Genomic DNA, 23,048 nt, shown 5'->3' with positions numbered 1-23,048 from the left:
CTAGAATATATTTTGATTGAAATGAGTAGAGTGAAATTAATATAATATTTATATTCGTAGTATTTGTTAACTTTATTACAAGAAGTTATCAAAATTATAACTATTTTTTGTTTTAGGTAATAGGAAGGTTAAAGTGTCTTATTTTTAATCTTCCTATAGAGATTTAGTTGTGTAGACGTCGGGCAAGCCGGCCTTTGCGGGACTGTAGTCTCTTGTTGTATGTCTGTTCTTCTACAGCAGACCCTAGTTATTAACCCTTTTAAACAGGCAGCACATAGAGGTATGCAACAGTTTTTTAGTTCCGTAATTCGTTAAACTTATTGTCTTTTTTTTTTATTATTAAAAAGTTTGGATACATCTAGAATTAAGTTATTGTACTGCTACCTTCAGGCATCCTAAATAATTATATGTATAAGGAATAGGACATAGTAATACTATTGTATTAGACAAAGTTAAAGTTAACAATTGTTAATTATATTCGATGATACATGTTTTATATTTTTAAATATTTATTGACAACTAATACTAAGCATATTTATTACATGGTTCTAAAAGATAGATCCTGTGGGTGAAAAACTTATTGTCTGATGAAAACATTTGTTCATTATATTCATCCGCTCTGAGAAATCATTACTATTATTATCGTATGACCACTGTAGAATGCCTTCCATATCGAAAATGTATTTTTTTTTATTGTGACGTCAGCAATGGTCGAAATGGCTGGCACTGCATTTGTATTGCGTGCAACTATTCAATGCCAAGTCAGAAGGCAAAAGAATGGAATATTTCCTCAGATAGAATCTCTGGCAGTATGGTGTCTCACTCAAGTCCCGCTGCGTAAACTAAGGACAACAGGAGCACCACAGACAGCAGGATCAAACGAATCAGAAGAATCAGAAGAGGATCCACTTCGAAGAATAAGCAACACAGAAGGCAGCGCTTGTCAATCGGTCGCCCTAATAAGTGAGCTGAGTTGAGTCGAGTGGAGTGAAGTGAAGTGCAGCAAAGTGGAAGGGCTTTCAAGTTGCAACCAGTTTTGGTGCGTTGCCACTTTCCCATCTTGCAGCTTATCAATTTACGCTTCGACTTTGTAAGAGATGCGCACAGTGCAGGTGCTTTTTCCACCTCCCCTTCATATTCCTAATTGAAATTTATTGCTAATACTGTCCAGGAGCGATGTTATATAACTTATAGGGGACTCAACATCAAAAATTAAACGTGTGTTTATTAATTATTTATTATTTATTTTATTTATTTATTCATATATAATTAGTTTTTTATGCATACATTCCCACTGTACTTTTTTGCTGGCGCTTTTGCTGACCGCTCGTTCAACAATTTCCCAATGACGTCGTTCCCCCCATGAGGACTTATGAATGGTTTTCGCCAGTATCCTTAATGCGATATACTCTCTGGGCCCACACTTCGCAATCTACCCCTCGTTTTGCCTAATTTCGTAACAAGTTTCTTATTAACTCGTTTTTGCTCGCTGTCTTTGCTCAGCAGCTGCCTGGCCACATCAATGTCACTGCTGATCACATCTAGACAAGCACTCTATATAGATCTATATAATTTGCCAATTAAGTAGGGGATAACCCTCCCCGATATATCTGACCGACCACATTAGCGGGACACAAAAGCCGCAAAACGATAAAAACAAAAACAACCGAACAGAAAAGATACAAATGTTTTTTGTGGAACTCCGCTGCTAACCAGGCAAAGGGTCATACAAAATTCCACAGAAAGAAGGGAAGACCATTATGCATTTCCCCATAATGTTTACTCCGATCCATTGGCGGCGCCAATTAAATATAATTATTCTGTGTACATAAACAACAGCGGTGAGCTTAAAACAAGGTAAAGCCATAAAGTATAAATGTAAACAAAGTGCAATCTGAGCATACCCTTTTATTAAAGTGAAGCAGGGATTATCAGACTACGAAAGGGATAAGGGAGAAAGGAATATTGATCATGGTTTCGGTTTGATCGTAATTTGTAAGTAATTCGAAATCTACAAGTACTCCTTTTTAAGCTCCCACAACTGTTTTATGCATCATAATTTTTTAAAAGTGAAGTAAAAGCTTACAAGCAAAGCAAACATCAAAAAGCCTCTTAAAATCTTAAAGTCGGCAATCCAAACGTAATTGAAATTATAGAAATAGAAACACGGTACCTACCAATTCGTTATATTTAAAGGTGGTCGGCAAAAACTATCAGCTCCAACGGGATATAGAACAATGTTTGCCTTTTTGAAAAATGCAACTGACCAACCGATTCTCCACCCCGTATCCCCCCGCCCACCTTGCGCCCGATAAGTAGCCGCAATTATAATTGCCGTTTGTGGCGGCCCAAAAATGGCTGCCTTTGTCCGAGCTGAAAACACAATCAACATGACAAACAAACGGGCAGAAACAAAAATGTCATTTTAGACAGAACACAGAACTCACCACACGAACAACAAAAAAACTGAAAAATGCAAACAATGGCCGCCAGCAGTAGCAGCGGCTATAACAACCCGCGATCAATTGCGCGAGATAAGTGGACAACTGCGCCACCACCACGACAGCACCACCACCACCACCACCACCACTGCACTGCTCTGGGAAGGGCGACCAACCCAAGCGACTCACTGCGCCCACCTCCCTGCCACCACCCACTCCACCGCCCCTCGGTGCCCTTGCATCGCTGACATATTTCAGATTGAGCTGCCCCCACACCCTTTCTTTGAAAACTGTTGGTGGCTGAAATCATTAAGCTTGACAAGCAGGAATGCCATCCTACTCTGGAAAGCAGAAAACATTTCTGTAAGATTTACTAACGATAAGGTTTTACTTATGCAAGTTGAATTTTTTGACGTTGAAAAATTCCCAAATTCGAAACATTTTCCAAGAACTTTTCAATAGCGAATTAAAAAAAGAAACAAGGAAGAAGAGAGTAATTTGAGATCATTCAGTGTAATGATATTTTTACTTATAACTTATTTATACTTATACATACTATTTATATTTTTTATTTCCGGTATGCCACTCAACTAAAATACTTATGAAATTGTCATTTACCGACTTTCGTAATTCCGTTTGGCATTTAACGCTTTCGTAGAGCATTTCAATTCAGTAGCTCGCCGACTGGACGATTGTTTGTATAGATACACACGTGAACACATATGTATGTACATAGCTGTAGCTGATAATACGGGCTCTTTGTGGTGGCTATATGGGCATATTCGTGTCGCGTATTTGACACTATCATTAGAGCTAATGCCAAAGCTGAGCCCCACTCCTGACCCTTCGTATCGCCAGGTCCCATCCCGACTGTCTAATTATGCGAATGTCAATCTTTGTCGGCGTTTTAAGACTTTTTCGATTGCCCCGGTGCGATTTCCTATTCGAATGCCACAAGAGACCAAACAAAATGTGATTTATGAAGCGATCCGGCTAACGGATACGAGACGGATCTTGGCTGAAGAGCCAGTTTGGTTCAATTCCACATCGGATTCCGCAATGGATTGGCAACGCTATGGTATGGTTTGGTATGGTTTGGTATGGTTTGGTCAAGCGGTATCTGAAACAGTTAATCGGCAGCAAAATTAATAAATCCTTTGAGTTTAATAGAGTTCAAAAAGCAAGAACGCACAGCGCAAAGCGAAAGGCATCGCCTGCTAGCTGGTCAGTGCCAGATACGCAAGTCGAGTCCCAGTCGCGAACTATAGGATTTGGCTGCATCTCGTCTTGGGCCACAAACCACAAAGGTTTAGCTGGAGCTGGAGCTGGAGCTGCCTTTGGGGTCAACGCCGCCGAGATGTTCCCAGAAAGATCAGCAAATGAAGATCTCAATGGGCTGGCCGAGTTGGCCCGGCTGGCTGCTCCTCGTCTAGGCAATGCGCTCAAATAAATTCAATCTAAATTGTAAGTTTGTTTAGCTGGAGGAGCAGGCCAGGTGGGGGGAGGGGAGGGGCCAGTGCAATAACAATAATAATAATAATGCAGCGAAAAGAAAGAGAGATGTTCGCAGGCATCGAACGGGCCAAATTAATCGACCAGACTCCGAACTCAAAACTTGAAACTTGAAACTCGAAACTCCAAGCTCGAGAGCTCCATTGCGAAGCGCCTCTTTTGAGCCCAGCTCAGCCATACAGCCATACAGCCAAACAGCCCAACAGCCCCAACTTTGGCTATTTTCGGGGCGCAAATAAGATTGATCTTTTGTAACTTCCATGCTGCTTTTCGAACGCTTCCCCAATCTGCCCCCCGCGCCATCCCTTTGCCAGCATCCAGCAGCGGTAATTTGTTATCGCGATGATTTATGAACCATTGGAGACTGCGACTCGAGCAGTTTAGTGGGTGTTTACACAAGCCACGGCCAGACGGAGTGCGAGGAGGGGTCGGAGTGTGGGGGGGACTGCAGCTCGATTCTAATACCCCGGACCGCCCCAAGGCTAATCCAAACACTAGATGGCGCTGCCTGCTCCTTGATGGATTTGTTGCTCAAAAATGTGCAAGCAAAGGAAAGCCTTTGCACCTTGAGTCGACTATGGAGTTTCCAGGGTCCTAAGCGTTGTATATAATCAGCAAGTAAGAAAGACTCTTCAGATCACTAAGCAATAAGTGCACAATATATATAAATTAAACTTTTTGGGTCTAAAAATCAATACTATACATACAACAGGAAAAAATCATACTTAGTCTGTTCTGATATTTGTTTATACTTTATAAAGTATGTACATATGTACATATAGGTAGTGCCTTAATTACTCATTCAAAACAGCTTGACTTCAAAGAGGGGTATCTAACTTACTATTAGATATATACTCTTCTGGCAAATAATTACAGGGTACCTCGCGAAATCCCTATTCAATTCGAGGCAAACACTAAGAAACCGCAGTTCAGAGGGTCCACCAAGTGCGATGTGAATCGCCTGGCACGTTTCCGCATTTTCCTGGCTCTGGATTGTGTAGCTGTAGCCAACATATTTATCCACCGCCCTGCCCGACTGCATCCTGATCAATGGCAGCAGCCGCAGGGCCGCAGAATGATATTGTAGCTCTATATTATGGAAGTATTTAAGGTTCTAAACGATTCAATCGCTGCCTCCGCAAGCACTGAGAGAAGTATCTGGACAACACTGGCCCCAAGATTCCTCCACTCCACTCGCATGGCATTTTTTTCTGGGCAGTGTGAGCTGTGATGTCTAAATAGCCACGGAGTAGAGGTACACGATTTTATTTATTCTCCAGATGGGCCAATACAAATTGCCTGGGCCGGAAAACAAGTCGAGAGCAGGCGTGGGCGATAATTGAGAATTTATTCGATGCGTTCTGGGGCGACGTTTATTGGGCCTAAGTATTCTGCTTCCTGTTCGAGGCCCCAATCTCTTGACCACCACTTGGCCACCTGTCGCGCTTGAGCAGCAACCATTAATCAGGGCAAAAACAAAGTCAAAAACAAAAACAAAAAAGTAAAATACGTATTCAATAAACTGCTCTTAATGATAACCCCAGTTCTGTAATCTGTTTTAGGAGGACCCCGAATTGTCATCAAAATTGCCGCTGATGGAAAACACCAGCAGCCAAAGCGTTGTGGCTAATGGCTCTAAATAACAATGATTAAGTCGCCAAAGGATCCCGGTATCGTACTCAACCCAAACCCAAACCCAACCCAACCCATCCCAGGGCAGACCATTCCATACGATTCGCTTCGATCCCATCGGATTCCGAAAAAAGTTGGGAGTGTGAGTCAAGCTCCGCCGGCGGCTGCGTCGCGCGAAACTCGAGATCGTATCGGGAACGCTCCACAACGCATCGCTTCACATCGCCGAGATCCTCGAAAGAGGCGCTGGCCGGGCAGAAACCTGTTGACATTGATATTGATATTGATATTGCCATTGATATTGGTTTGGTATGGGTAATGGTATTGATATTAGTATCGCTAGTGCGGCTCCCCTCCTGCGCGAGCACTCGTATGTATCCCCTGTTTGTGGCTCCACTGCAGGTGCGTAGTCCGATCGGGGGCAGCTACCGATCAGATAGGCATTTCATAAGCTGGGATCTGTATGGTGTGCTCTTCTGAATGATTCACCCCTTAATAAGCTGATTATTTCAACGAGAGTTGATTCGAAAGGGTTATTGGTGTTGAAAAGGTTTCTTGATACAATCATTTTCACCTTTAATGGATAGCTTAAATACAATTATACTTATATAGTTATAATTCAATATTTTTAATTTCATTTTAGATTGGTGACAGACACCACATTTTTAAGTAAGCTAGTTCAGAAATCTTTAAAACATGTCAATGGGGACTTCCTATCCATTACAAAATAGAGCTCCTGTAATCTCTCCTCATGGTTTCTATCTATGATAAGGAATAATCCCAAATACTACGCCCCTGCTCCCTTGTTTATTCGCCTGGAGGCCATGGCACACGTCTAGCAAAAGCCAGGGGCAAGTGCCTCAATACCTCAACTTGCCGCAAGTGGACTTCACCTGACAGTGGCCGAGGTTCTCACGTTGCGAGGGAGTACGTAACCCGATGACTTGTGCATTCTTTTACGGCTAATTTAACCGATTAGCAACTTGTCCCCCGAGCATTGAATTCTGACTTGGAGTCGGAGTTCTGCGGTCTGGCTGTCGCCCGCTGTCAGCCACTACATGGTTTCGGATCGTATCGTATCGTATCGTATAGGATCGGTTCGGTTCGGTTGGGTTAGGCTTGGTTTGGTTTGGTTTGGCTCAATTTGCTCTGGCTTGGCTGGTTGGGTGCGAAGTAACTGATATATTCGACGCCCACACACGTTGTCATTTGTGAGTGACATAGAGACAGAGAGAGGGGAAAGGAAAGGGGCAAGTGAATCACGTGGCCGTTGGGTTGACTTGAATGCAAAGTAGCTGACAAATGGCAAAAGCGGCAAATTGCGAACGATTCCAAAATGGTCGAAGGGTGGCATTGCAGGGTGGTTGGCTGCCCTGATGATGGCCATTAGCCGGCGATTTGAATGCCCCTAATCATGGGGTCTGCTGGCCACCGTCTGTCACGCCTTTTTGGCGCCCACAATCGGTCAAAGAAAATCGTTTAGGCAAAAAACGGGGTTACAAAAAAATAAATATGTAAAAAACAGCAGCGAAACGGGAATAGAAAAACAGAGCGAGCTAGAGAGAGAGACAGAGAAAGAAAGAGAGAAAAAAGTACATACAAATGACTGCAATTTTTCAACGCTTAAAAATCACATTAATTAGCGTTCATGTTTTGTGCACTTCAAATTGCGAGCGGCAGCTGAATAAAAACAACATATGAATTATAAATTATAAATTTATTCTCACTCCAATTATCAACAAAGTTAAGCATACGCCTAGTTGCACTTTCAGCAATAAATAATTGCGCCAAGAAACAGAGGAAAAAATCATATTTAAACACAACTTAAAATGCAAATTTCAGCATGCAACCCGGGGCGTAGTAGTACGACTTCTTTCCCCTTCTCCATGGTCATCTCATTACTGTTGAAAGCCAAAAGAAAGAAGTATCTTTAACTCGCTTAATTGCCACCTCGGCGGCTGCAGGGGAACATGGATGGGAAGTTGGCCGTGGTGGTCAGTCGGCAAAAGAAATGGTTTTGCATTTGCGATTGCCAAGTCAAAAAAATAATACTCGTACCCAGCTAAGCTCAGTTGGTTGATTTTCACCTCAAGAATTTGCAATACAATATGAGGTCTAATGGAAAGGTGAGGTGCATTGATGGAGCATACACTTTAATTCAAATGTACAAAATTAATTGATTATACATGGATTGATTGATTTCAGTGGAACAGATCTTAAAATAGAAATTCAAATGAATACCTAATTGCATTTGAACGAACGGAACTTATAAATAGTTTAAGGAACTTTATTGTCTCAGTGTTTAAGCACCTTTTAAAAACTTTGCATAGATTGGGATAATGCTTGCATTATCAACTCTGAATGAACAGGGTTGGTGCTTTAGACAGGGCTATGGAACCCAGCGGTGTGCAATTAGTCTGAGTTTTAAGACAGCTTAATGGCTTGGAATACCAAGCCAACCCTTTGCCAAGCCATTGGCCCTCTCACAAGCGGCTTTATGCATATCCCATTCAAATGATAATGCCTTTGCGTCGGAGGCATCAGAGCTGGCGAAGCTAGGCGCTAAGCTCGATCTTATCGCAATGCAAATTTTAAAAGCATAATTCAGCTAATCATAAGAGGCCATGTCGAAATTTAACAAGCTCTCTGGGGAGGAGAACTCCCCCCTTTGCACCCCTTTCCATCCTGCCCTCGAGCAGACAGCAGACGGCATGCGTGCCGGGTTATGCTAATGCCAATCTGAGATCCCCGATTTCCCCCCTTTCACACACCCACCCCGCACCCCGCCCGCCGACTGGGGCAAAAGCGAGCGAATTGAAGCCAACTCGAAATGGAGCTAAAAATGCAATTCAGCGAAGAAATTAATTTAAAAAGCGTTGCAATAAGAGCGAGACACAAAAAGAAATTAAATAAAATGTGTAATAATGGAGAGAGACCCCGTTGGGTCCCAAATCCTCCCCAACCTTCTCCTCTTCACCTGTCTGCTGGCCTGCTCCCTCCGCGGCGCAATTCATAAATCATTCCAGAAATTATGACTTTATTTTTAAACATTTTCCCTCCTTCTTCAACTTTTTCAACTTCTTCTTCTTCCCTCCTTTTATTTGCGCATTTTTATACGAAAATTATTTACTGACGATGAGTGTTGGCAAAAAGAAAAGGTGTGCCTCAAGTTTCAAGTGGGTCGCCCTTTGAAAATATTATAAAATTGTACTATGATGCTCTTAGTACTTTATTTTGTTTTAATAGTATCGCCAAGTAGCTGCGTTAAGTAAATACTAGCCGGTTCGCTCATTGTATATGCAAATGCAAAATATATGTTTACTACTGACCCGAGAAAGGAAAATCATGTTCACAAAAATAGTGGTGGCAATAGTGAAGGTAGTAAAGCAACCCTATCCCAGCTTTATGGCCCTCTCACACTCTAAGCCAAATCAATAAAGCCATTAACTAAACTATTACCAAAACTGGCACGCAAATTTCCAATTGATCCATAAAACACTTTAGTCTGTTGACCAATTATCGTAAACAAATTATATTAATTAAAATGAAATATTGTTTGACCAGTCTGCAGAAAGCACAAGTTCCACGACCTGCCAAACTCTAGAAATTACTAAATAAATAAGTGATGAAATTAACTATGTATTTATACTGGCACAGCCATGTCAATTATATTCTGTGGAAACTTGGTCTTTCGGGTTTTTGAATTTCAGTGAAACTTTTTAAGGCAGTTCTGTACCGTTATTTATATTAAATGATACCTTTTGATCAATTGAATCAATTTTCTTTCATTTTAAAGAGCATCATGCATTTGATAAAACCTGTTACCTTTTTACCTATTTCGTAGTATTTTATTATTTGGTAGTATAAACTGTTGGATCCTTGTATCTTGTATCCCTACTGTTGCTGCACCCCCTCCCACCGTCCCCGTTTTAGTCCAGGTAACACCAGCAATTTGCGCTGCATTAAAAGCAAGAGCCCAATGTTTCGCAGTCGCATTTCGTTATCAAGATGCAGGGCTTGCTGTTCCCCGATTCGCGTAATAGCCAAAGTTGTGGGCCCCTTTGACGTGGTTAAATGTGTTTACACTCGGAGGGCATTTGTGGGGGAAGCAAACTAGAATAATTAATAACTGGGGGACAGGGAACACAGGTACTCACACTCGTTGCAGTTGCTGTTGATGTGCAATTGCAATTGTTACCTTTGTTCCATTCTTCTGCGATGTCTGCACTTTGCGAGGCGTTGAAGTTGCATTGTTTTGGTCCACTCACTCAACTTCTGTGAGTGGATGGATGGGTTCCACTCAACTTCAGTTTCCAGTGGTTGGAACAAAGTGGGAACTGGAACCACGCCATGTTGTTGCCGGAATTGGCTCGCTCTCACTCATTCGCTCACTCACTCACACACTCACTCACTCGCTCGCTCACGCTTGTAACAGCAACGACTTTGTGGGCGGAGCCTGGCTTTTTCCCTTTGGGCCATGTAAAGTCGGGCTTTTTTCACTTTTTTACCCGAAAAAAGTGAAGCCAACCGTTTGTTGTTGTTGCTGCTTAATTACCCGACAATTAGGCGGCCGCCACAGTTCTTCATAATTCAGACACAATTAGTAAATAATTAAAGTTGACAATTGTCGCACACAATTGTTAATCTTCATCATCAGCCGCGTTCGGTGCGTTTTTCGCTTTAGCTTCTCATTCGGACTTGAGTACACGTCACAACATCAAGTAACATAACATTTCATTTTGGGTCCTTGCTTTTTACAAGTTTGTCAAAACTTTTAACTTCCATGGGAAAGACACGCATAGTTCAAAGTTGAAGTGTTTCGTTATGTATTTTCATTTCGGGCGTGGGAGTATCGATTGCTATCAGAAAGCATTGTAAGCTTAGTTAACATAAATGAACCATTACTGGATGTCGAATTTAAGAAAATTTCATTAGTAATGATTAAGTATGTTAGTATGGCCATAGTTTATAACTATATATAATAGAATTCTATGTGTATATGTATATTGTTCCTTTCCAATATATATATTGTTCCTTACTTCTCTGGGTGAATTATGTGCCTTTGCAGGTAATTTCTTATCTTGCCGTGCCAAGTTTCTTCCATTATGCAATCCCTAATCCAATATGACTTTGCCCGAATTTTATGGCGCTTACTCTCCTTCAGCTGTCGCTCGTTGGCTGCTCCAATTTGCATTTTGCATTATAAAAGCAAGCGGCCAAAGAACAAATTAAGGGAAAAACAATTGCTTATACGACATTCGCGTGCTTGGCCCTCCAAAGTTTTCCGCCTTCATTATTTTCGTTGCCAAAAAGAAGCCGCCGCCGTCGCCATGCAGACGACTGCGATGATGGCAAGTCGGCCCAAACTGAAAAACTCACACTCGAAAACGGCTCTGAGTATGTATGATGGATTACAGCAATAATTAATTGCAATTAGCCGATGCCCGACTTGGCAAATCTTACCCAACATTTTCCTAATTAGCCACTTGGTAGTTGAAGCTGGAAGAAATAAACGGGAGGAACGTGAAAATTTGGGTCTATGGTAAGGTTTTATTGCATCGATATAGTCGGAATATCCAATACAATTATTAAAAAATACTAGACTTCGAGTTCTAATCACTCAAACTTGTAATGTGGATCATGTGACTAAACGAGACAACATTCGAATCTGCATAGAATGGCAGACACATGCGCTCGCAGGGTATTACAATAGTCGTTATAACAAATTTGCGTATTAAATCCGGTTTTCCGCTTTAGTTGCCAGCTCAGTTAGTCAAAAAAAAGAGCTAATGAAATTTGTTGGCCGAGACAGACTGGAAAGGGGATTAGGTGGCTATGAAGAGATGGATCTAATGAAAACTGGTCATGAACATGTTGCCGCCAACTCATTTAAATTAGTTATGTAAATAGCATAATTCATGATTAAACGGCAGCCATCGCAACATTAATGTTTATTAATAAGTCTCAGATTAAGTTTTTACCAGTGGACTTGTAGTGGCGCCAGTAGACGGAATTTCATGGGGAAACTTGTAGATGTTTCGGGGCAGAATTATAGGAATTAATGAGCTGAGTTTGAGTGACAGGGCAGCTGACTTTGTATCCCTCTCCTTTCTGGCTTCTATAGCGGAAACCGCAAAATATTGACGATTAGGTCCTGTTCGAAAACCCCCCATAGAACCTCAATTTCGGTGTGGATAATTACACAGAAAATTCGACTTCAGGCCAATCATAATTTTCAATTTTTATTTCGCCTCATTTCGTTTCGTTTCCTTTTTCCTTGGCCGAAAATTGACCAGAACCAAGTAAATCCCCTACTTAGAAAGAGATGGATGGTCAAAGACCCTTTTATAAATTGTATAAAGATAGAAAATAACTTGCACTGCTCACTTTGGTGAGCGCCGCTGTCCCCTTTTTTCCCCTCTTATATAACTTTTGTGCCGCTTGTCTGTAATTTTCTTGTTGAGAGATTTTCTATGTGAAGGTTGTGCGGCGCTATCAAACATAAAAAAAAAACCAGCCTTACAATGGCAAATATAATTTGCAGTTATGTGTTTATAAAGCTCTGACATTGAGTCGGCTGCAAACCGCCGACTTTACCAACTTTTCCGAGTTCGACTCCAACTTTGCCGACTTTGGAGGGGAGCACTTAACTTTTGACAATCGCCGACAGCGAAATTGACAGCGAACAGGAGTCGCAATCGCAGGAACTTTCGAGTGGGCCGAGTTGGTCCGAGTTGGGCCTCGTTCGCGCTATTTTGCACACTAAAAGGTGCTAATTGAACTGAAATCGATTGATTATTCATTCGCTCGGCATAGTCGTATGTACGCAGTCCATTTGGATGGATGTGGAGTAGATGGAGTATATGGATCAGATGGAGGGTGTGGAAAGGGGAAGTTCTGCCGGGAACGCCTTCGCTGACCGACTCTGCGCCATTAAATCGCGACTGTCACTTTAGACCAACTTGATGACACGCACATGGAACCCAGCAGGCCAAGTCGCTGCCCAGACATATCGATAACTGACTGACAGGGCGGTTGAGGGCGGGGCAGGGGGAGTCCCCAGCCAGGGGGGCGGGGGCAAAAGGCGAAAGGCAGCCCGCAGAGGCGCATAAATTGTCCGCTGCCGCCAAGTGACGTCAGGTCAGTCAGCAGTTGCAGTAGGTGCAAGGATTGCGTGCAAAAATGCACTTCTGTCTCCCATCCCTCGACCCCCCATCCCCACCACAACCCCCTTGGCCGTCCTTGTGCGAGCCTCTCGTCGCATCAAAATGCAAATAAAGCATTTCAAATGCCCACAGATAGGGAGAGTGTCTGGCCGGAGTCGAGGTAAAAGGGTGACTGGAGCTCCACGATCAGGCGATTCGGAAACTCTGACTCAGAAAGTTTCCCATATTACCTAAAATGATCTGTCTAGATTGGAGTTGTAAGTAAATAGCTTCCTACTTGAGTGACTGGATCGAACTGCTTACATCTTGTATCATAAAACATAGCCTAGGGTATATGGTATTCGGTTACCCAGCAATGATGTGTACTTCAAAGAATGCAAGTTGACCTGAGTGGGAAGAATTGATCTTATAACGGTTTTGCAACCTCTTTTTTTATTTTTTGCTTTTTAAATCGTTTTGGCAAAACATCAACAGAGCAACGAAAAAGATACATCAATTTGGTATCAATTTTGCTGGTGGAAACAATTTAGCTTTTACTTTTTACAGCGAGCGATTTCACTCGGATCCTTCAGGGTTATTTCTGCGGCAAATTATAGCGAACCCAGGTTTGGGGTCTTCAGAACGATGGTAGATGGCAGAAAAAGCAAAATTCAACTAAAGTTTACCATTAAATTCCCATTTAGGCTGTCAATCATTTGCGCTAATTTTTCTTGGCGGCTTCAATCCAAACGAAGCCCTCATTTCTGCTCCTCCACATCTCGTCCTCCTCCTGTCGATGGCTTCCAATGAAGATTAATTTAGTTTTGAAAGGCATAAGAGTTGTGCTTAAGCGGAATTTCAGCATCGCTTTGTTTTCTCTCCGAACTCTGCAACTAACTCTGGAACGCTTGCGTTGGCGATCCGATGGAGATACAGATGGTGGGTCCCCTATAAACCTCCTTCACACTCGATGTGTCCTGTTGACTAGCTCAATTTGCCCGAAACGCTTTACACTTGTTTCCTTAGATCCTCCAGATCCCCAGATCCCCAGAACACCATATCACCAGATCCCCCGAAAGCGTTGGACATAAGTTAAGGTCAGCTGGCGGCTATGTCGATCGTAATCTGAGCCCGGCGTCGTCGTGATGGGCATGCAAATTCCCCTTCGGGCTTTTGTTCTGGCGCAATTTGTTAACAAGCCAGGGGAAAGGGAAAAGGGAAAAGGGGTGAGCATGTGGAAGCGGTGCCAAGAACTGCGATCTAGGGCGAGATAATGTTGGGCTCAATAAATTAAATCTTCAAATTTCAATTGAGAAGGGCACACAAGATGATGGCCTATCTGCCTAATGGAGCATTTGTATTATTAAGTTCTCCAGGCAAAATAACCGGGACAAAACCTTCCTATTTGTTCTTTATATCTGTTTAATAGTTTGCTAAACGCACATTATACTTATAATTCAAGAAGCCGCTGCAAACCATTAGGAATGTATAAATGAAAGAATTTAGCAATAAATTAATATATATTACTTTTTTATGTTCAGCAACAACTATGGCAGGAGTATCTTGAGTTCCTTTGAGAACGCCATTTTTCGGAGACCCTATAGAAGACGATGCTGAAGATCCCCATAATTGCTGGACAAACAAAAACAGAGGCTCCGCGGAAGAGGGGGGCAGGAGCTGCGGGGACCAATCAGCGGTGGAAAGATCAGAGGCTGGGGCAGCAGCATCGGCAGCCGTCGAAGCATCAATCAAATCAATTATTATCGACAATGGAGAGTTCGTGGAAATTATGTGCGGCTGGGACTGAAAGCGGATTCGGGGCGACTTGGAGCTGGGAATGGATGTCGATGTTGATGTGGTTGTGGATGTACAGAGTTGAAGTAGAAGTTGCAGTTTGACGGAGCCGCGTCTCAACCGTTGGCCGCCATTAATAAGCATCTTTGGTGGCGCATTTGATATTTGATTGGTAAATTGTGATGCCACAGCCAAGATAATGTCCCCCGGTCGGTCGGTCTTGGCCATCCACTCGGGCATCCATCCACCCAGACGAAGGTAGCCAGGTAGCCAAGATGGCCGCCGATCGAGCGGCTGCAGCACGAACGGATCGGGCCAAACGCCAGACGGCTAACAATGCCAAATTACAGGGGAAACATCTGCCACATCGGCCGAAAGAGGCCCCCCAGGCTGAGTTTGTGCAATCCCCGGCCAGGGTTTCCCATCACTTTTTAAGACCCCCCTAGCAAAAGTACTCTTATAGCAAATAGTGGAACTGTAATAATTTCGTGATGAAAACCAAGTAGTTTAAGCACACTTAGCGCAATGATTGCTGCAATTGCTGCTGTATATATGTGAGAAATTATTTTGATCAATAAGCTTGCATAATTTTTTTATACATGTATACATTTTACTCGTATACTATTTATATAAGCCAGAATTTAGTATAGGAAATATTCAGGACCATATATATTCTATATTTTTATATCTGCATCAACTTTCGAGTCGATATAGCCGTGTCCGCGTGTCCGTCCGTCCGCTTATGAGCAAACTACTCTCTCTGTTTTAAAGCTCTACAAATAAACTTGCAGGTGGTATTTCAACTTACTTTTATAATTCAAAAGTAATAAAATTATATTTTTTAATGACTAAAATGTGATATTTCTTTAATATTTTCTAGAATAATGGCTCCTTTCCAAAAGGTCCAAACACATGAAGTGACAGTCCGGCGGGAAGAGTGAAAAACGACCAGTTTTTGAGACTGAACTGAACAAATGTCGCGGCAAATCCAAACAAACAATTCATCAAAAGCGGCGACAATTAAGCAATAAACTGAAATGAAATTCAAATGAAAAACTGTATAAGCGCCAGTTCGAGTGGGGGGGTGGTGCACAAAGGGTGAGGGAAGGGAATTGGGAAGGGGGTAGGGGCTGGGGGCGGGTGGCTGGGGAGGTGAGCGATTATGGAAGAAAGAAGCCGCCGCTTGATGAGTTTCGTCGCTGCAACTGCGGAAAGATAAATTGACTCGCTGATGTAGGCAAATGCACAGCGATCTGCTGGATCGCTCAGATGCTCTCGCTCGCTCGCAACAGGCGGCGACATAAATCATTGTGATTGACAGCTGCTGACCATGATAGTGGATAGTGGTTATGGGATATGGGATGTTGGATGGTGGACGGTGGATGGCGGGGTAGCGGGGGAGTGGGATGTGCACTACCACCACTCCTGCCAACACGACTGCCCGCACCAAGCTCATTTAAATTCCATTTCAATTGGCCAAAAAAATAAGCAACAGTAATAGAGCGAATACATTTCACGCGCTAATTACAGGGTGTCATCGGAAGACGCGGACTGGACACAGATCAATCATATGGGGATCTGCGCGGTAATTGAAACAAATGCGCAGATGAACACTGAAATTATTTCTTCTTGAGCGCCACGAAGATGGTATGGTATAATTCTGATCGACTTAAAAATAACTCGTAATTTAAACATGTGATTTTAAAGGGAGCTTTCAGACTATAAGATCCCGCAAAGAATCTTATTTTGCCATGATTCATATATTTAATTAAGGAAGTATGTAAAACGTTAGGTTTTTAAGATATCATGTGGACTAAATCATTCCTACAATGATTAAATTAAATGTAATGCATTGAAATCGGGAGTATTGAAAATACTACCCAAATGCAGCGGTTCTTAATCAACATTCAACATATCAACATTTTGTTTAATTAGTGGGCACAACACTTTAAAGATCAGGAGCAGCTCAAAAGTTGCGGGAGGCACTCCAGTCCAGTGGATGAAGCACGCACAAAACTCGAATGAGTAAATTGTGAATAATTTCGTGTTGTCTCATCAATATAAATAAAATATTTATTAACAATTTGTTAAGAGCTATAAATCGCACTCAGCAGCAGCTTTCGGCCGATGCGAAAGACAAATACAGCGAACCGAACAACACAGAGGGATGTGGCAGGGCTCCCCCAGAGTTTGGGCTCAGAGTGTCTCACCAGGATCGGGATCAGTAGGCATCTGTGGGGTATGTGGGGATAACTGGGAATATGTGGGGATGTGTGGGGATAACTGGGAACCTGTGCCCAGCTGCAGAGGACCTCCTGTGGCGAGGGCGGCGACGGCGGCAGCCTGGGCATATTAATTGTACGCTTGTTCAGCAAGCGGCGATTGCGTCCGGGTCGAATCCAGTGCCACAGATCGGCCAAGTCGTACAGATCGTACTGATCGTACAGTTCGTCCATATAGGACCCCCTTTCACGGCCCGATACTTCTGCTGTTGGTGTCTGGCCAAATTGCTGCTATTTATGTTGGTAACTACCGTATAAACTTAGCAACAACAACACATGCACACGAGACATCGGTGGAACACGGCAAACGCTGAAATCAATATGTTCGCTAATAAATTGTCCCACAATATTCATTAAATTAAAAAAGTAACGAAAAGTGTTGTAGCAGCCAATGGAAAACAGGAGCGCTGCTGCGGGGGGCTAAAAAGGCATTTGGGCGCAGGACCAACTGCTCCTTCGAGAAATATTTTTGATAATTCTTACTTAGCTATTTGAGTACTCAATCGCAGATAGTTGGGCTAAAATTAGATGATGTTTTGCAGAAATACCTAATATTTACCTAATTTATTTTTAATAAGAAGGTTACATTTTGCAATAAAGCAGGAAAATTTGTCAAATGGATGGAGGTAAATATTCTATATAAATTCGCTCCTGTCCCCTCAGAGGGCGAAAATTTATTTTTAATTACGCAGCCCCAAACATGACACAAACAGCGGCCGCCACATTCTGATGCCAATACCCAGAACGATGCCGATTCTATTCACGAATCCGGACTCCAATCCTTTAGCCTGCGGCCTGAAGGCTGTAGTGAAGACGCGGCTGGAGATGCGATTGTGACCGGGCCTGGAACAGAAGACTTCAGATGAGGATGGAGAGGGAGAGGGAGAGCGAGAGCGAGAGAGGGAGGCGGACTGGCGCTTGGAATGCACTGCTGACTTTGGTGCTGACTCCTCGGCCTGAACTGTGCAAAATTATGACATGAACATGAACGAAGTCCACATAATGATGTTATACAATACGCCATCTTAGCGTAAACAAGGCGAAAAGCCGCGCCAGTGTCCCATGCTCAGCTCCACTGGGGACTGGCGCTTGTTGGCCCGGCAATCGTAACCCCATCCCATCCCACTCCAATGGAATCCAATACAATCGCAGTCGCAATCCCACAGTTCGGAGGCACAGGACATGTGTTGAGTATTTGTTGTTTGCGATGCCCTTAGAACTGAGCTCGGTTTACACTCACTTTGTACACATGTTTGGGCTCTAGATCAATCTTTTCCTACTTGGCTGATATGCACACAATTAGATTAAGTAGTATTTAAGTTGCAGGTAATGCACCACTTCAAACTGATCTAATTTAGGCAATTAGAAACAGCATCCGGAATTATTTGCATACATTATAGGGAAAACGCGGTAAGATTTAATATAAGAAATCATTAAACATATAGAAAATTGTTCCAATTAAAAGGAATGGTTACGCTTGGGAGTAATGCAGGGTATAGAATAGTCGATTCGGCGATTCCTAACAGTTCTTTGTTCTTGCCCAGAAGCTGTTGTCAAGCCTTGAAGGCGCAGCTTTCGAGGGACAGGTTCCTGCAGCCAGTGGATTTGTGAAACGTATGGATTTTGGGCACAAATATTTTTCAAAGTGTGATTTATGGCCCACAGATTCAAGCTCAAGCTAGAGGTTAATGGCTGCAGTCGCTGCTCATGCGAATGCTAGGAATGTAACCCAGTTTTGCCAAGGGGTTTCCGCTTTAATGATATGAAAACCGAAAGTCCCAGGAGGAAGAGCCCCTCCGTTCGTGTGGGCTTCACTGTACAGGTGAGCGTGGGCGGTTTGGCCTTAGATACTTTTTCCGTAGTGCATAATGCTGGGTTCTTGACTGCCATTACGCTAAATATAGCAATTACAAGCCAATTGCGAATCACAAATGCCATTGAAAGTGCATTCAACAAAAGGCAAGATCGCAGGGTGAAGGGCGCGGGCCGCGGGGCGGGGGCTCACACGCACATTTAGACGCGATGCATATACATGTGTACGTGCGGGCCAAATGCATTCGACTCCATTGGTGTGCGTGAGTAATTGGCAACAACCGCAATATTCTGTCATTTGCTTCGAAATCAACGCAACAAACTAACGTTAAAAGGTTCTGTTTGAAAAAGGGGGTCCGCATCCCCCCGCTACTTCCCAAGCCCCCGATGAGGCCTTTACATCGCAACGCAATGACAATGGCAACCTTCACACAGAAAATCGTTCATTAAGAAAATTATGGAGCTGTTATATGAAAATAAATGGGGGCAGGTCGCCGCGTATGTTACGAGTATAGGATGCAATAGGGCTAAAAAGCTGAACAGAAGAAAAAAGATGATTCAGACTGGTGAGTTTCAGAGTGGGAATCACGAGGGAATTGTCTTTAGGCCTGTGAAATCAAAAGTAGTTTGAACTATAAATATGGGTTGTGTAGAATCTATCAAATTTAAAAACAATTAGGGGCTTTGCGAAAATTAGTGTTGTTGGTGGAAAATAACACACATTAGAAGTTCTATAAGCCCAACTTCCTATCTTGATTCGATTGCATGTGTATGAGCTGATAAAGATTTTTTAGTATTAGAGCGTTTTTAGTAACTAGAGATAAAAACTTAAGCTTTATTTTTATTAAGTTACTAGTTCTATTCTAAAAAGGTTTCATTTCTCTCGGTTCAGTATCTATAACAAATGTAGTAGAAGTGAATTATAATATATTTTTGTATTGCTCCAATTGCAGTGGTATAATTGAACTATTAAATCACCCAATCACTGCACTTTATCTCTTATCAATTGGAAACATTTATTCGCATGTTATCCGGCCGAAAAATCAAATGCCTCACATGAAAGACCCACTGACTGCAGCAGTCGCAGTCTCACTCAAATTGCCACTCAAATCCGAGAGCGAGTGGAAGTGGATGTGGATGTGGAAGTGAGCCACTGGAATCTGGAATATGGGTGGAGACACCTCCGGTTGCCTCTCGCTCGCTGCTTCTCGCTCTGGGCCGTATGGCCATCTCGTTCTCGCCGAGGCAAGGAATCTCAGTCACAGCAGGCGGTGGCAGCAACAACAAAAGGCAAGGCGTCGCCCTGAGCAACAACAAAAACAACAAAAAACCAAAAATCAACCACGACAATTTATGAAACACAAAAGTGGAGGGAACAACAAACAAAAAAAATCAAAAGGCAAACTTAAATGGCGACGACGACGAAGTGGCGGCACTGATTTCGAGCGACAGAAGGGGTTGGCCCACAAAGGGGGTTAGGGGTAGGGGTTTCCAGAGGGAGGGAGAGCGTGGAAGGGAAAGGGAAAGGACAAGAGTGGCAATGGCTGCGGGCACACACAGGATAATAAATAATTGCCGACATCGGCAGGAGACTTCGCTCAGAACGCTGGCAACATAATTTTTGCAGCCCAAACCTGTCAATGTACCTTCGCATCCGAGAGATGCACATGTTAGGCCCCTCGAGGTGCTTCCGCCCCAAGCACTGCGAGAAATAATGTGCTCTATCTAATTAATTTCGAACTTATTACAATCTATAAGCCTATAGGTTTGTAGTGGTTGATACTGAAATCTCTAGTTAATTTGTATTTCTCATTGACCTCGAACATGTTTCTTCCACAAGGGGATACTACATAGCATACTCTTTCTTTGTTATAATTGTTTCTAGTGCACCTGATCCGCTCTGCCATGTGCTGGAAACGTAGAAAGTTAATCCTGGATAAGCGACGCCTTTGACACTGACAGGCGGATCAGGGCCAGGAATACAGGGATCCGGGGATACAGAGGACCGACAAACAGAAAAACAGCTGGCCAAGTGGCCAATTTCATTCTCAGTCATAATTCCCAGGGGCGGGGTGGGAAATGCGGTTGCAAGGTCACCCAACGCTTCTAGGCTAGACGACTGAAATTGCAGCACCGCCACTCCGCTTCATTCCAGTTGCGTGATCCGGGTAATTATCCTTCCGTCCATCGATCCATCGAGCGATCGATCGAACGATTGATCTGCACAGGCAGCAGATCGTGACATTTGATGGACATTTGCCGCCGCTGCCGTTTTCTGTTTGCCGTTTTCAGTTGCATTTCACGTTGGAGTCTACTAATCAAATAGCCTGGGAGATCTGGTAGATCCAGACTTGGGCACCCGCCCCACTGCAATCTGCTCTTACAGCCTTCAATCAACTCATTAGAATCTCAATTCCACAAGCTGACAACACAGCAAATTGCCATTGACGTCGCAATTGTGAAATCAGAAGCGTTTCAATGTTTAAATGAGACAATTTGTAGCCGTTTAAATGGGCACAATAGGTTGCAATCGAAAAATATTGTAAATTGTATTAAACAAGAATGGATGCATAGTACAGTACAGTAGCACAGAACGTCGAGGTCAGGCTACAACTTATCTAACAACTGAAAAGTATTAATAGATTCGTTGGTATACGAAATGGTATATATATATTGGGATATTAATTATAAATATTTAAAAATGGAAAAAAAAAATATTATTACCACCGATTTGTGATAGGCCCCGGCGAGATTCGAACTCACGATCTCCTGTTTACTAGACAGGCGCTTTAACCAACTAAGCCACGGCGCCCATATATCTCACGCTTTTCAGAAGTTGTTTATCAGGTTCAATATCTTGAAAAGTAGAGCACTATTCAAGAGTTCCACTTAAAATAATTAAATTTTGGCAATAGATACTTCCAAACTACAACAAAGTTGGTTAAGATAGTTGATAAAGCACAGGAAATTGATTGATGATTTCCACTTCAGTGTTTGAAAATGTTGATAGGGTTAAATATAATCTAAATATATCACATTTTAATTTATTTTGAGCTGACAAAGTTAAAGTAAAAACATAGCTGCCTTGGATCTATACGATTTTTTCTTTCAGTTGCATGAGTTCTCAACATCGCTCAAACAGGGAGAAATAAAATTTCTAGTGCTGATCTCACATTCATCGGAATTTATGCACACCTCCAAATGCATTTTCTTGGACTTTTTACTTTTACATTGCATCGTCGTATAGCCACAGCGAATCAAAAGCAGTGAATATTATACAAAAACACAAGGATATTTGGAGCAAGTACAGTGAAAACTGCTTATGATAAGCGGTTAATTATAAACTGGAGAATTGAAGAACTTAAGACAGAGTTAATTGCATACAACTAGCATACAACAAGAAATGCATCTTTAGAGAACGAATTAGTGGTTGCAGTTCAGAGCGAAATGGCTTTTAAATGGGCTCCACTGCTTATCGGCATGCTCGTGTTTATTTGCGCAGGGTAACAATTTGAAATTTGGCTCAGGCTGCAATTTGGCGGCGTGTTTTGCATATTATCAGCTAATTTCCTTCCGAGATAAGCACTCTTTCGCCTAAACTCGTTGCAACGCCATGAGTGTAATTTATGCCCCACAGTTCTCCATCTTCTGGCCGCATTTCGAGTGTGTGGCAACAATGAAAATATTCGCTGGTTCTGTGCCACAAAAGCTATTTATGCAAATCAAGCTGCGCTTTGTTGCAGCTCCTCCAGCCATATTTTATTGCATTTTCAAATATAATTGCGCCTCGCGTTGGGCATGAATATGGACATGGACATGGACATGGGCAGGGGCATAGGAATGGCTATGGGCATGGGCATGGGCATGGGCATGGGGCACATACTTCCACTTGGAGCAGCTTTGCACCGGCGATTTAATCTCGTTTAATTGCTGCGACTAAGTGCGGATATGACGGCCAGAAGGGGGATTACTCGCAGTCAGCTGCCGGCAATCGAAATTGCATCAATGTCAAGCATGTGGAGCGGCTTTCGAGTCACAAAAACACTCCGGGTTGCACCAAATGATGGCCTGCTGCACACCTTGTCCCTGTGCTCCTCGCTCCCTACTCCGTGCCCCTGCCCCAAAGATTTTCCGCATTAATATTGCAATTTTATGAAAACAAGAACATCGCTCGCCGAGCGGGCCGCGTCTCCCAGTCGCCGGACTCAATTGCACCTGCCCATTTAGCGCATGCCGCGCTAGTGACAAGTCATTTTGAATACTCCTTTCCAGGGTCCACTTGAAAAGGATACTTTCGAAGGATACTATTCACAAGCCCTTACCTTGAGAAGACTAGCTGATACTCTTTTAAAGTTGCATGCAAAATGATATGCATGCAAAGGCATTAGTAACATACGAAAATATAAAACTCTTGTTCAATGTATACCATG

The 23,048-nt window shown here is 42.8% G+C and overlaps 1 long non-coding RNA gene and 1 other non-coding gene across 3 annotated transcripts; both read right to left on the bottom strand.

The window, feature by feature from the left end:
• Positions 1-10,525: 10,525 nt before the first annotated feature.
• LOC120452167 lies at positions 10,526-21,640 on the bottom strand. Of its 2 annotated transcripts, XR_005616444.2 has the most exons (3): positions 21,343-21,640; positions 11,049-11,084; positions 10,526-10,978 (listed from the first exon to the last, which is right to left on the bottom strand). It is a non-coding gene; the product is annotated as an uncharacterized LOC120452167 (long non-coding RNA). The 2 variants fall into 2 exon arrangements; XR_005616443.2 differs by lacking the exons at positions 10,526-10,978; positions 11,049-11,084 and adding an exon at positions 13,152-13,990.
• Trnat-agu lies at positions 21,357-21,430 on the bottom strand. Its single transcript has one exon. It is a non-coding gene; the product is annotated as a tRNA-Thr (tRNA).
• Positions 21,641-23,048: the final 1,408 nt, after the last annotated feature.

The sequence above is a fragment of the Drosophila santomea genome, chromosome 3R (assembly GCF_016746245.2).
Source record: "Drosophila santomea strain STO CAGO 1482 chromosome 3R, Prin_Dsan_1.1, whole genome shotgun sequence".
In the NCBI taxonomy this organism is placed as follows: Eukaryota; Metazoa; Arthropoda; class Insecta; order Diptera; family Drosophilidae; genus Drosophila; species Drosophila santomea.
The sequence above is the reverse complement of the archived record's forward strand: the minus strand, read 5'-3'. Positions and strand labels throughout refer to the sequence as shown.